The sequence below is a fragment of the Petaurus breviceps genome, unplaced genomic scaffold (assembly GCF_028583685.1).
Source record: "Petaurus breviceps papuanus isolate PSGF00001 unplaced genomic scaffold, PetGlider_PUasm1.0 229, whole genome shotgun sequence".
NCBI lineage: Eukaryota > Metazoa > Chordata > Mammalia > Diprotodontia > Petauridae > Petaurus > Petaurus breviceps.
Window position 1 is genome coordinate 10,635,532 of NW_027185903.1, and position 11,004 is coordinate 10,646,535.

Sequence of the window (11,004 nt, forward strand, 5' to 3'; positions counted from 1 at the left end):
ATACATATTGTTTCTATCATACTTTGATCTACTTGAGAAAGAGACTATTCTTTTGTTTTTGTTTTTGTTTTTGCCTTTCTTCATATCCTCAGCATTTAGCATGGTGTCTGGCATCTAATTGGTGTTTAATTATTGCTTATTGTATGGAAGTAGGGGAGACAAGTGAGGTAAATTGATGCCTGCATCAAAATGGGCATGGGCCAAACCAAAGAGTGTGGAATGATTGGACACGAGCCAGGCAGGTTCTGTCATACCAGTTCTCATTTATTGATCAGAGAGCAGGGTTTATATAATGAATGTAAAGCAATTATCTCTTAGGGTCCCATGAGAAAATGTTTAATGTCCTTGTTCATTTATGTACATGTGTATGCTTTAATGTCCTTGTTCACTTACGTACCTCCATGTTTTAATGTCCTTGTTCCCTTGCATGCATCTATGTCTGAGTCCCTGCTCAGTTATCACATCCTAAACTCCTGCAAGTCAGGAAGAGATGGTGAGCCAATCTTAAGACATAATAAGGCATTCATGGGGAGCTGGCTTCGGAGAAATCCTGGACTGGAGTCTTCCCATGTATGGACCGGGTCAGAAACTGGCCCTCGACAGCAAATATAGGACAGGAAATTATAGAATGGCAATATTGAGGACCATTCATTTTTATATTTATATATATGTATACACACATATATGTATATGTATATAGAGACACATACTATATGTGTGTGTGTGTGTGTGTGTGTGTGTGTGTGTGTAAAATAGAAACTGAAACCCTTCAGTTAATATTAGAAAACTTACATAGATAATGTTTTGAAAATAAATATTATTAGGAATAAAGGCAGGGTTTATTTAAATAGTAATTATATGAAGAGGGTTTATTTCTTCCATGCACCTTCCTGCTAAATCTCAGAAATTCCAAAGGAGATATAAAAATAGAGAGGAGAAATCTGGGTCTGAGGTGGAGGTGGTAGACAGGATAAAATCCAAGTCATGACTTTTAAGACACTGCTATGATAGGTAGTCTAGTCACTCAAGAATGAACAATGTCTTTCCTGAGTGCTGTTCACATTAGACAATTTTCTTCAATTTAAAAGCCAAAACTGAAACCCCATTGTGTTTTCCACTACTTTGAGGGTTCATTCTTTTGTATAATGTAGATTTTATTAGGACATTAACACAAATTTGACAAATTAGTCAGTTTGTCCCTTGGTCCTGAGAAAATATAAAATAATCAATTTTCAAAAGAGTAGAGAAGAATTAAAGTACAAATTGCTTCTGAGTTTAGTGTATTCTATCTATCTATCCATCCATCTATCCACCCATCCATCTATCCACCCATCCATCTATCCATCCATGTATGTATGTATGTATGTATGTATCTATCTATCTATCTATCTAATCTCTCTCTGTCTCTCTCTCTCTGTCTCTCTCTCTCTGTAAACTGGAATGAACTTCAAAACTGATCTAATCCTATCCACTCATTTTACATATGAAGAAATTTAGGTCTAGAGAAGTTAAGAGATATGTTCAAGGTCATGTCAATATTAAATATCCAAGGTAGGATTTGAGCTAAGGTCCCCTGATTCTAAGTACCTTGTTTACACCAGCTGGTATGGTGTTAAGTGCCTACTATTAACTAAACATCTATAATAAAAAGGGCAGTGGTGTTCAATGTGTGTTGGTGGTGATAGGTGTTTTGGGCAAGCTTAGAATACATTTTAGTAAATTTGAACAGATGATTTGGGGACTGAATGAAAAGAAAGGGCTGCCATCAGAGGGATAAAGGTTTCTGGGTGGAATCTCTATGACCTTGGAGCTAAGGTATTCACATCTCTCCTTCCCACAGAGGAAACAGATATGTATTCTACTCACTGAGAGTCAGAGAGGCAATGATGAACAATCCCAGCATCCTATCTTCCCACATGCTGAGGGATAGCTTCTCATTTCCCAACATCCTTACACATTTTCTCCAGGAAATGTCTATCCCATTTTCTTACTTGTGAAAAATTTTCTAAAAGAATGTGAACCTTTATTTATGGAACAGAAGAATACTCTCTTGATCGATTCCTTTTTTTTTGTCATGTACATTTCTTTCAGGTCTTAATTAATTTACTACTGGATCTGTGGATACCTTGAATGATTTAGCAATAGACAATTGTATTGTATAGGATTAGGCAAGGGCTGCAAAATTGGTTGCTCCAGTATATCCCTTTAATTTTTTTGGGGAGGGTGTATTTCTAGGCTAAGCACAGTGCCTGGAATAATTGGTACTTAGTAAATGCCAGCTGACTACATCAGTTTCTTTAGTAGTGGGAAGTTTCAAAGCCCTTCCAAGTGAGACCAATAATACCTACATAGATATCATTGTGCTCATTTTATTATTTTTAGTCAATTAAGCATTTATCAAGTGATAGCACTGTGTCAGGCATCATATGAGGTGCTGGGGATCTAAGGGAAAAAAATCAACAGTCCATGACATCAAGGAGCTTACATACTTTAAAATGCAATTTATATTTTAAATTATAAACTTAACCTCCCCAAAAAGATAATTGCCACACACAGTAGAGAAAAAAGAGTATTGTATACAAAGCCATGAATCTCATTTGATACTGCATGCTTTTTTTTGAGTGTGATAAATTCAACACTTTGCCTTCCAAACTGCCCTCCTTATCTATGCTTCCTTCTGTTCGTTTCTATGAATTTGAAATGTTTCTTTCAGTACCCTTTTTTGTTATCACTATTACTGACACCTTTCTTTCCTCCAACCTCCTCCTGATTAAAAACAAACAAACAAAAAATCCATATAACAAGTATGGTCAAGCAAACAAATCTATAAGATGACTATACCCAAAAGAAATTTATGTGGTTTACATTTTTGGACAAAGTCAATATAGGAATTTGTTTTTTGTTTTTCTTGACTATGTATGTTTGTTTCAAGGACTTCGTATTTCTCAAAACTACACCCTCCTTGATCCCCACCTCCATCCCAGCCCCCTATCCCCCCTTACCATGATGGTGACTACAATAGTAGAGAGAAGACAAATACTTGAAAGAAAAAAAAGTTAAATTTAAAAATGTCTCTTTTTTCAACTTGAGTCTTCAATCTCTCTATCAGAAGATGGGTAACATGTTACAACATAAACGTCCTCTAAATACATGGTTGGCCATTAATGTGATCAGTGTTTTTAAGCCTTTTAAAATTGTTTTTCTTTACCATGTTGTTCTTGTATAAATTGTTCTCTCAGTTCTGATCCTTTTACTCCATCTTTATCAGTTCATATTTTCTAGAATTATTTGGAATCATCTCTTTTGTAATTTTTTATAGCTTATAATATTGTATAAAAATAATATACAACAATTTGTTTGACTATGTTTGCTTTACCCTCTAGTACATTTTCGTGATACCTAAGGAGTTTCTTATATGACTTAAATCTTTTTCCACTATTCTCATACAGCAGAAATTTGCTATGTTGTATTTGCACTTGTTATTCCCCAAGTTGGACATTTGTTCATGGAAAAATTTCCTAAGTTCATTTTGAATAAGAATGTGAGGGAATAACCAAATAATAACAAAAACAATAACAAATAACCTTTTCTTATATAAGAAATAATACCTGGGAGCGGAGTCAAGATGGAGGAGTAGAAACACGACCTCTGAGAGGCTCCAGCTTCCACCTTCCCCAATCAATGTAAAAAGGGGACTCTGAACAAACTTTGGAGCTGGAGAACCCACAAAAAATGACACAGAGAAGCTAACCTCCCACTGAGGACAGCCTGGCAGGCTGGCAGGAATCAGCCAGCACAGTGCTCTGGGAGTGGAGCCCAAGCCCTGGGTGAGCCTGAGGTTTTAGCCCCAGGGCAGGCCTGACCAGTCACTGGCCTGAGGCACTCCAGATCAGCAGCAGCTGTGGCCATTTCCAGAATTATCAACACAGATTCGAAGGACAAAGTGAGAGGTCAGTACAGTCTGGATTTAGGGACATAGTAAGTGGGAGTGTGTAAGCTTTTGCCCTAAGGGGAGAAGCCACTGAAACACCAGCACATCCAGCTAGCACCACGTGGCAGCTTCAGCACCTGGCCTGCAGAGTGTAGGGTGACCAAGAAACCAGTCTGAGGGGGTAATTGCTCTTGCTTTTTTACCTGCTTAGATCTGGATTGCAGTCTAGGGTGGAGGTCCTGGGGTGTGTGACCAGCTTGCCAGAGCATGTGGAGGCCTCAGAAAGGGCACCCAATTACTACCTCTGGCAGCTGAGAAAACCCCAGCATTTGGGACGAAACCTCCCCTGTCTGGTGGCAGAGTCCTACTGTGGCAAAAAGCCCAGGTGACTGAGGGGCAACATGACCAGGCAAAGGAAACAAAGCAGACAGAAGATTCCAACATTAGACTCCTATTTTGGGGATAAAAAAGAGCAAGTCATGGAACAGGAGGAAGACAGTGAAGTCAGAACTACTGCACCAAAAGCTCCAAAAGAAAATACAAGCTGGTTACAGGCCATAGGGGATTTTAAGAATCAAATAAGAGAAGTGGAGGAAAAATTGGGAAGAGAAATGAGAACAATGCAAGAAAATTACAAAATGAGAGTCAACAGCCTGACTAAGGAAAATAACACCTTAAAAAACAGACTAACTAAAATGGCAAAAGAGACTCAAAAGGCAATGAGGAGAAGAATGCCTTAAAAAGATGAATTTGCCAGATGGAAAAAGAATCTCAAAAGCTCACTGAGGAGCATCATGGCTTCAGAATTAGATTGGAGCAAATGGAAGCTAATGACTTTATGAGAAATCAAGATGCTGTTAAACAGATCCAAAAAATGAAAGAATAGAAGGCAATGTGGAATATCTCATGGGAAAAACCACTGACCTGGAAAATAGATCCAGGAGAGATAATTTAAAAATTATTGGACTACCTGAAAGCCATGATCAAAGTAAGAACCTAGAAATTATTCTTCAAGAAGTTCTCAAGGAAAATTGCCCTGATATTTTAGAACCAGAGGGCAAAATAGAGGTTGAAAGAATCCACCGATCACCTCCTGAAAAAGATCCCAAAAAGAAAACTCCTAGGAATATTATAGCCAGGTTCTGGAATTCCCAAATCAAGGAGAGAATATTACAAGCAGCCAGGAAGAAACAATTTGAATATTGTGGAAACACAATCAGGATAACCCAGGATCTGGCAGCTTCTACACTGAGGGATTGAAGGGCTTGGAATATGATATTCCAGAGGTCAAAGGAGCTGGGATTAAAACCAAGAATCACTTATCCAGCAAAACTGAGTCTCATGTTTCAGGGGAAAATATGGTCATTCAGTGGAATAGAGGACTTTCAAGCATTCTTGCTGAAAAAACCAGAGTTGAATAGAAAATTTGACATTCAGAAACAAGAAGCAAGAGAAACATGAGAAGGTAAACAGGGAAAATAAATCATAAGGAACTTATCCAAGTTGAACTATTAACATTCCTACATGGAATAACAATTTTTGTAACTTATGAAACTTTTCTCAGTATGAAAATAGTTGAAGGGAATATATATATATATATATATATATATGTCTATATATGAGGGTATATAGGCATATGAATACATATGTGAATGTGTGTATATATATATATATACAAGAATAAATTTAAAAGAATAAATAGAGGTCATAGGACCAATTTAATAGGAAGGGATGGTACTTAAAAGGTGAAACTAAGAGGTTAGAGAGGAATATAATGAGAGGAGATGGGGAGAGACAGAATGGGGTAAACTTATCTCGCATAGAAGAGGCAAGGGAAAATGGTCACAATGGAGGGGAAGAATAGGAAGACAAAAGGGAATGGGTAAACCCTATTCCCATTGAATTTGGCTGAGGATGGAATGAAATACACACCAAAAAGGTATCTCACCCTACAGGAGAGTAGGGGGGAAGGGGATGAGAGGGGGGATGATAGACGGGAGGGGAGGCTGGGGGGGAGGGAAGTTGGAAGCACCCACTTTTGAAAAGGGATGGGATCAAAGTAGATAATAGAACAAGTGGGAGGTGGGATAGGAGGGAGAGAAATATAGTCAGTCTTTTACAATATATCTACTATGATACTGTTTTGCATTAGCAACACATGTACAACCTATACTGAACTGCTTATTTTCCCAGTAAGGGTGGATGACAAGGGAAGAAGGGAATGAATCTGGAATTCAAAGTTTTAAAATCAAATGTTTACATATATGTATATACATATATATATATATATATATATATACTATTATTAATACTATTTTGCATGTAATTGGGAAATAAGATATACAAGCACTGGGGCATAGAGATCCACCATGCCCTACTGGAAATTTTAAAGTGGTATGGGAGAAATATATGGGAGAGAGCAGATTGGAGGAGGGGATTTCCTGTGGGACTGCTATTTTGGGGCGGTGGGTAGGGGAAAAAACAGGGAGAAAATTTGTAACTCAAAATCTGGCAGAAATGAATGATGTAAATCAGAAAAAAATTAATTATAAAAAATAACATCAAAAAAAGTTTTTTCTATGTTCAAATGTTCACTGGGAGGTTGGGGCATGTTTGTATTCATGTATGTGTGTATATATCCTTAGGGAATGAGTTAGGAAGAAGACAAATTAAGATATTTCTAAGGCCTGATCCCTAGGTTGGATAAACATGGGGCTATTATTAGAGAGAAGCCTTGAAGACCAAGCCCAAATCATTCTAGGAGATAGCATTGAAGACCCCCCGTTGACAGTGTAATATGAAAAAATTAGTATCTATCCAGATTAAACAGTCCAATTCTATGAACTCCTTCGTAAAGGGAACCAGGAACCAAGTAAGGTAAAGGACTCCACAGTCAACGGGCTTTCCACCAGGGAAACCTACAAACAAACAAACAAAATAGGTAGGGCTGAGCTGTGGGGTGGAGATAGGGAAAAAGTATCAATGATTTATTACTGGGTGGGTCCTTAGAGATTATCTGGTACCATGCCTCATTTTACAGATGAGAAAACTGAGATTCTGAGAGTGTAAGTGACTTGACCAAAGACACAAAAGTATTAAGTGGTGAACCTGAGTTTCAAACACCAATCTTCTGATCCCATTGTATCATTATTTCTTATTAAACATTTCTTAAGCAAACAGCAAAATAAGGAAGTCCCATTAGTCCCAGATCTGGTTTGCAAATGTGTTGGACTTATTATAGAAATATATTGTTGCATAAGGTTTTAGGAGCAACCCCTAATTTATCCCATACAAATCCCATAGACCCCCCCTTTTTCTCCATCCCATGCCCTTGATACCTCATATCTTTTAATGTCAATTGTTACCTATAGGCTAAAGCCACTGACACACTTCAATCCATCAGCAGACATTTATTAAATACCTACTATGTGCCAAACACTGTGCTAGGTATTGGGTCTACAAAGACAAAAATGAAATAATTCCTTAAGGAATTTTGCATTCTGTCAAGGAAGACATTATTTATAACATATTCTTCATAATAGGTAACATTTAGATTACTGTTAGTGACCATATTTTCCACACTAAAAATCAGGACCCCTGTCTTGATTTAGGATATTAGTACCTTTATTATCGTATATGTTTTTAATCATCAATTATTATCCATACCACTATCAATGATTAATGCATTGTTTAGTTTATTGCCTCATTAATATCTTATTAATGCCTTTATTAATAAGAATATTAGTATCTTTTCTAAGAACTCATTAAACTATTCTTTCTTTTCCCCAAATCTGAATTGTCCCAAATAATCTGAGACTTATGGTCACCAAAGTTACCCTAGACTTTAACCCACGGTAGAAATCTAGAGTGTAATCCAAGTAATTCCATTTCCCATCCAAAAAAAAAAAAAGAAATAATACCAGTATGTCCAGGGAAAAGGGGAGTTGATAATTCCATTCTTCTCAGTTTTGGTTAGACCACATCTTGAATCTGAGCACCACAAATAAGAAAGTATAGACACAAATTAGATAATAAGTAGGAAGTCAACTAGGATGATCATGTGATTTGAATTCACTCCATATTGTTTACCTGATGATTGATTGAAGGAACTTCAAATGTTGAGCCCTAGAAGAGAAGACTCATAGAGGATATGACCTCTATCTTCAAATGTTTGAAGTACTGATATGTGAAGGAAAAATTAGACTTTATCTGCCCTCCTCAAGTTGATAGAACTTAAACAAATTAATGGGAGTTATGAGAAAAACATTCTACTCAAAATAAGAACTTTTAAACTATTAAAGCTATCTAAAAAAAAGACTGCTTCATAGATTTAACAGATTGGAACTAAACCACCTGGATAGATACTATCGAGTCCAAACCTCATATTTTCTTTTTAAAAATATTTCACTTTTTTTCAAAGTGTATGTAAAAACAATTTTTCACATTATTTTTAAAAAAATTTTGAATTCCAAATTCTCTTCCTTTCTTCCTCCCCTCTTCCCTCATTGAAAAGACAAGCAATTTGATATAGGTTATATACAATGCAGTAATGCAAAACATATTTCTGTATTAGTCGGGTTGTGAAAGACAGCTTAGACAAAAAAAAACCCACAACAAATAAACCCAAGAAAAATAAGCTTAAAAAAGGGCATATTTCAGTCTTCATTCAGACTTCATCAGTTCTTTTACAGGAGGTAGATAGCTTTTTTCGTCCTAAGTCCTTCAGAATTGTATTGGATCATTGTATTGCTAAAGGAATAGCTAAGTAATTCACAGTTGATTATGATACAATATTGCTGTTACTGTGTATATTCTCCTGGTTCTACTCATTTCACTTTGTATCAAATTATGTTAAGTCTTTCCAGGTTTTTCTGAAAGCATTATGCTAGTCATTTCTTATAGCATATTAGAATTCCATCCCAATCATTTAACACAACTTGTTCAACCATCCTTCAATTGATGGCCTTTCCATTTCCAATTCTTTGCCACTACAAAAAGAGCTATTATGAATATTTTTAATGTAAAAACCTTTTCATTAAAAAAAATCTCTTTGGGATACAGATGTACTAGTGGTATTTCTGGGTTAAAGGGTAAGTACAGTTTTATAACCCTTTGGGCACAGTTCCAAATTGATCTTCAGAATGGTTGGATGAGTTCACAACTCCACTAATAGTACATTAATGTCCCAATTTTCCCATATCCCTTCCAACATTCATTATTTTCCTTTTCTGTCACATTAGCCAATCTGATAGGTGTGAGGGCTTTTAATTTGCATTTATCTAATCAATAGTGATTAAGAGTATTTTTGTCACATGACTCTAGATAGCTTTGATTTCTTCTTTTGAAAACTGCCTGTCCATATCCTTTGACCATTAACAATTGGGGAGTGTTTTATATTCTTATAAATTTGACATGGTTCTCTATATATTTGATAAAAGATGTCTTTATCAGAGAAAATTGCTGTCAAGATTATTTCCAAGCTTCCTGCTCTCCTAATCTTGGTTACATTGACTTTGTTTGTGCAAAAGTTTTTCAATTTAATATAAATCAAAATTATCTATTTTACATTTAGTAATGTCTCTCTTATTCAGTCATGAATTCTTCCCTTAGCCATAGATATGATGAGTAAACTATTTAATGCTCCTTCAATTTGCTTATGATATCACCTTTTATGTCTAAATCATGTATCCATTTTGAATATGTCTTAGTATATAGTGTAAGATTTTGATCTGTACTTAGTTTCTGCCAAACTATTTTTCTAGGTTTCCCAGCAATATTTGTCAAATAATGAGTTCTTGTCCTAAAAGACTGGATCTTTGTGTTTACTGAACACTAGATCACTATGGTAATTTATTACTGTGTATCATATACCTAATCTATTGTATACCTAATCTAACACCACTCTATTTCTTAGTGTGTACCAAATTGTTTTCTGATTTATAATTTGGTTTGAGATCTGGTATGGTTAGGCCACCTTCATATATTTTTCACTGATTCCCTTGATATTCTTGACCTTTTATTCTTCCAAATGAATCTTGTTCTGATCTATTCTAGCTTTATAAAATAAATTTTTTGATAGTTGGTTGGTATGACATTGAATAAATAAATAATTAAGGTAGAATTGCCATTTTTATTATCTTGGTTCAGCCTACCCTATCAATAAATAATAATGCACCATCATAATCATCAATGTTTTTGAGGTATTTTTTTCTACCCCTTTTAGCCACCAAAGAAGTAATGAGTCCTGGTTCCACTCCATATTTCCCTTCAAGAGTTTCTTGTAAAGAATTCCATTTAAAAGAGGACACCGCTGACTTTCACTTAACTTACATTCAAAGGGAGGAGAGTAAATTGTTTTTTTTCTGGAAGAAAAATAAAATTGAAGTTCTCAGGCTTCTCATTTCAAGTAAATTGGATTCAGTTTCTAATTTCAAGTATTTTTTCTTAATTGATAGCATAATTAAAGATAATTATTTTCCATTTACCCCCAGTAATTAAAAAAAGAACCCTTATTTAAGACCTTAGAATAACATCATAGAAGACAGGTTCTAATTATCACTGAATTCAATCTTAAAGCAGCCAAGTGCTTTATAATTGGTACAAACTGAACAGTGCAGTTTGAACAGAAGGTGTATTTCATTCATGTAGTAAGCTTTTATTTTGTTATTTCTTTTGTTATTATTGATGAGGTTTTTTTTCCTTCTATATGTTAGGCTGAATCACAAGGGTGACTATGGCTGAAAATCAAAGGGTAGTTTTCCTGAGGAGATGGTATGGTAAGGATAGTAAAGTATACATTTATATTTGTCATTCCTGTGTATACTGTACAATAAATACAGTAATTTAGTATTTTAAAATGAATTCCTATATATTTGCTACAGCAGAAAACAGACATTTATTTCACATGAACATGTGTCCTATTTCTTTAAGCAGCCTCATAGTGAGTATTTGGTGTAGTGTAGTGTTTTCCATAACCTGTGATAGCTAGCCTTGGAAAAACTGCCCCTAGACTCAGTTTTTCTCATTTGTGACTTTCCCCTCCAGGAACTCTACTTCATTACAAGCCCTTTTAT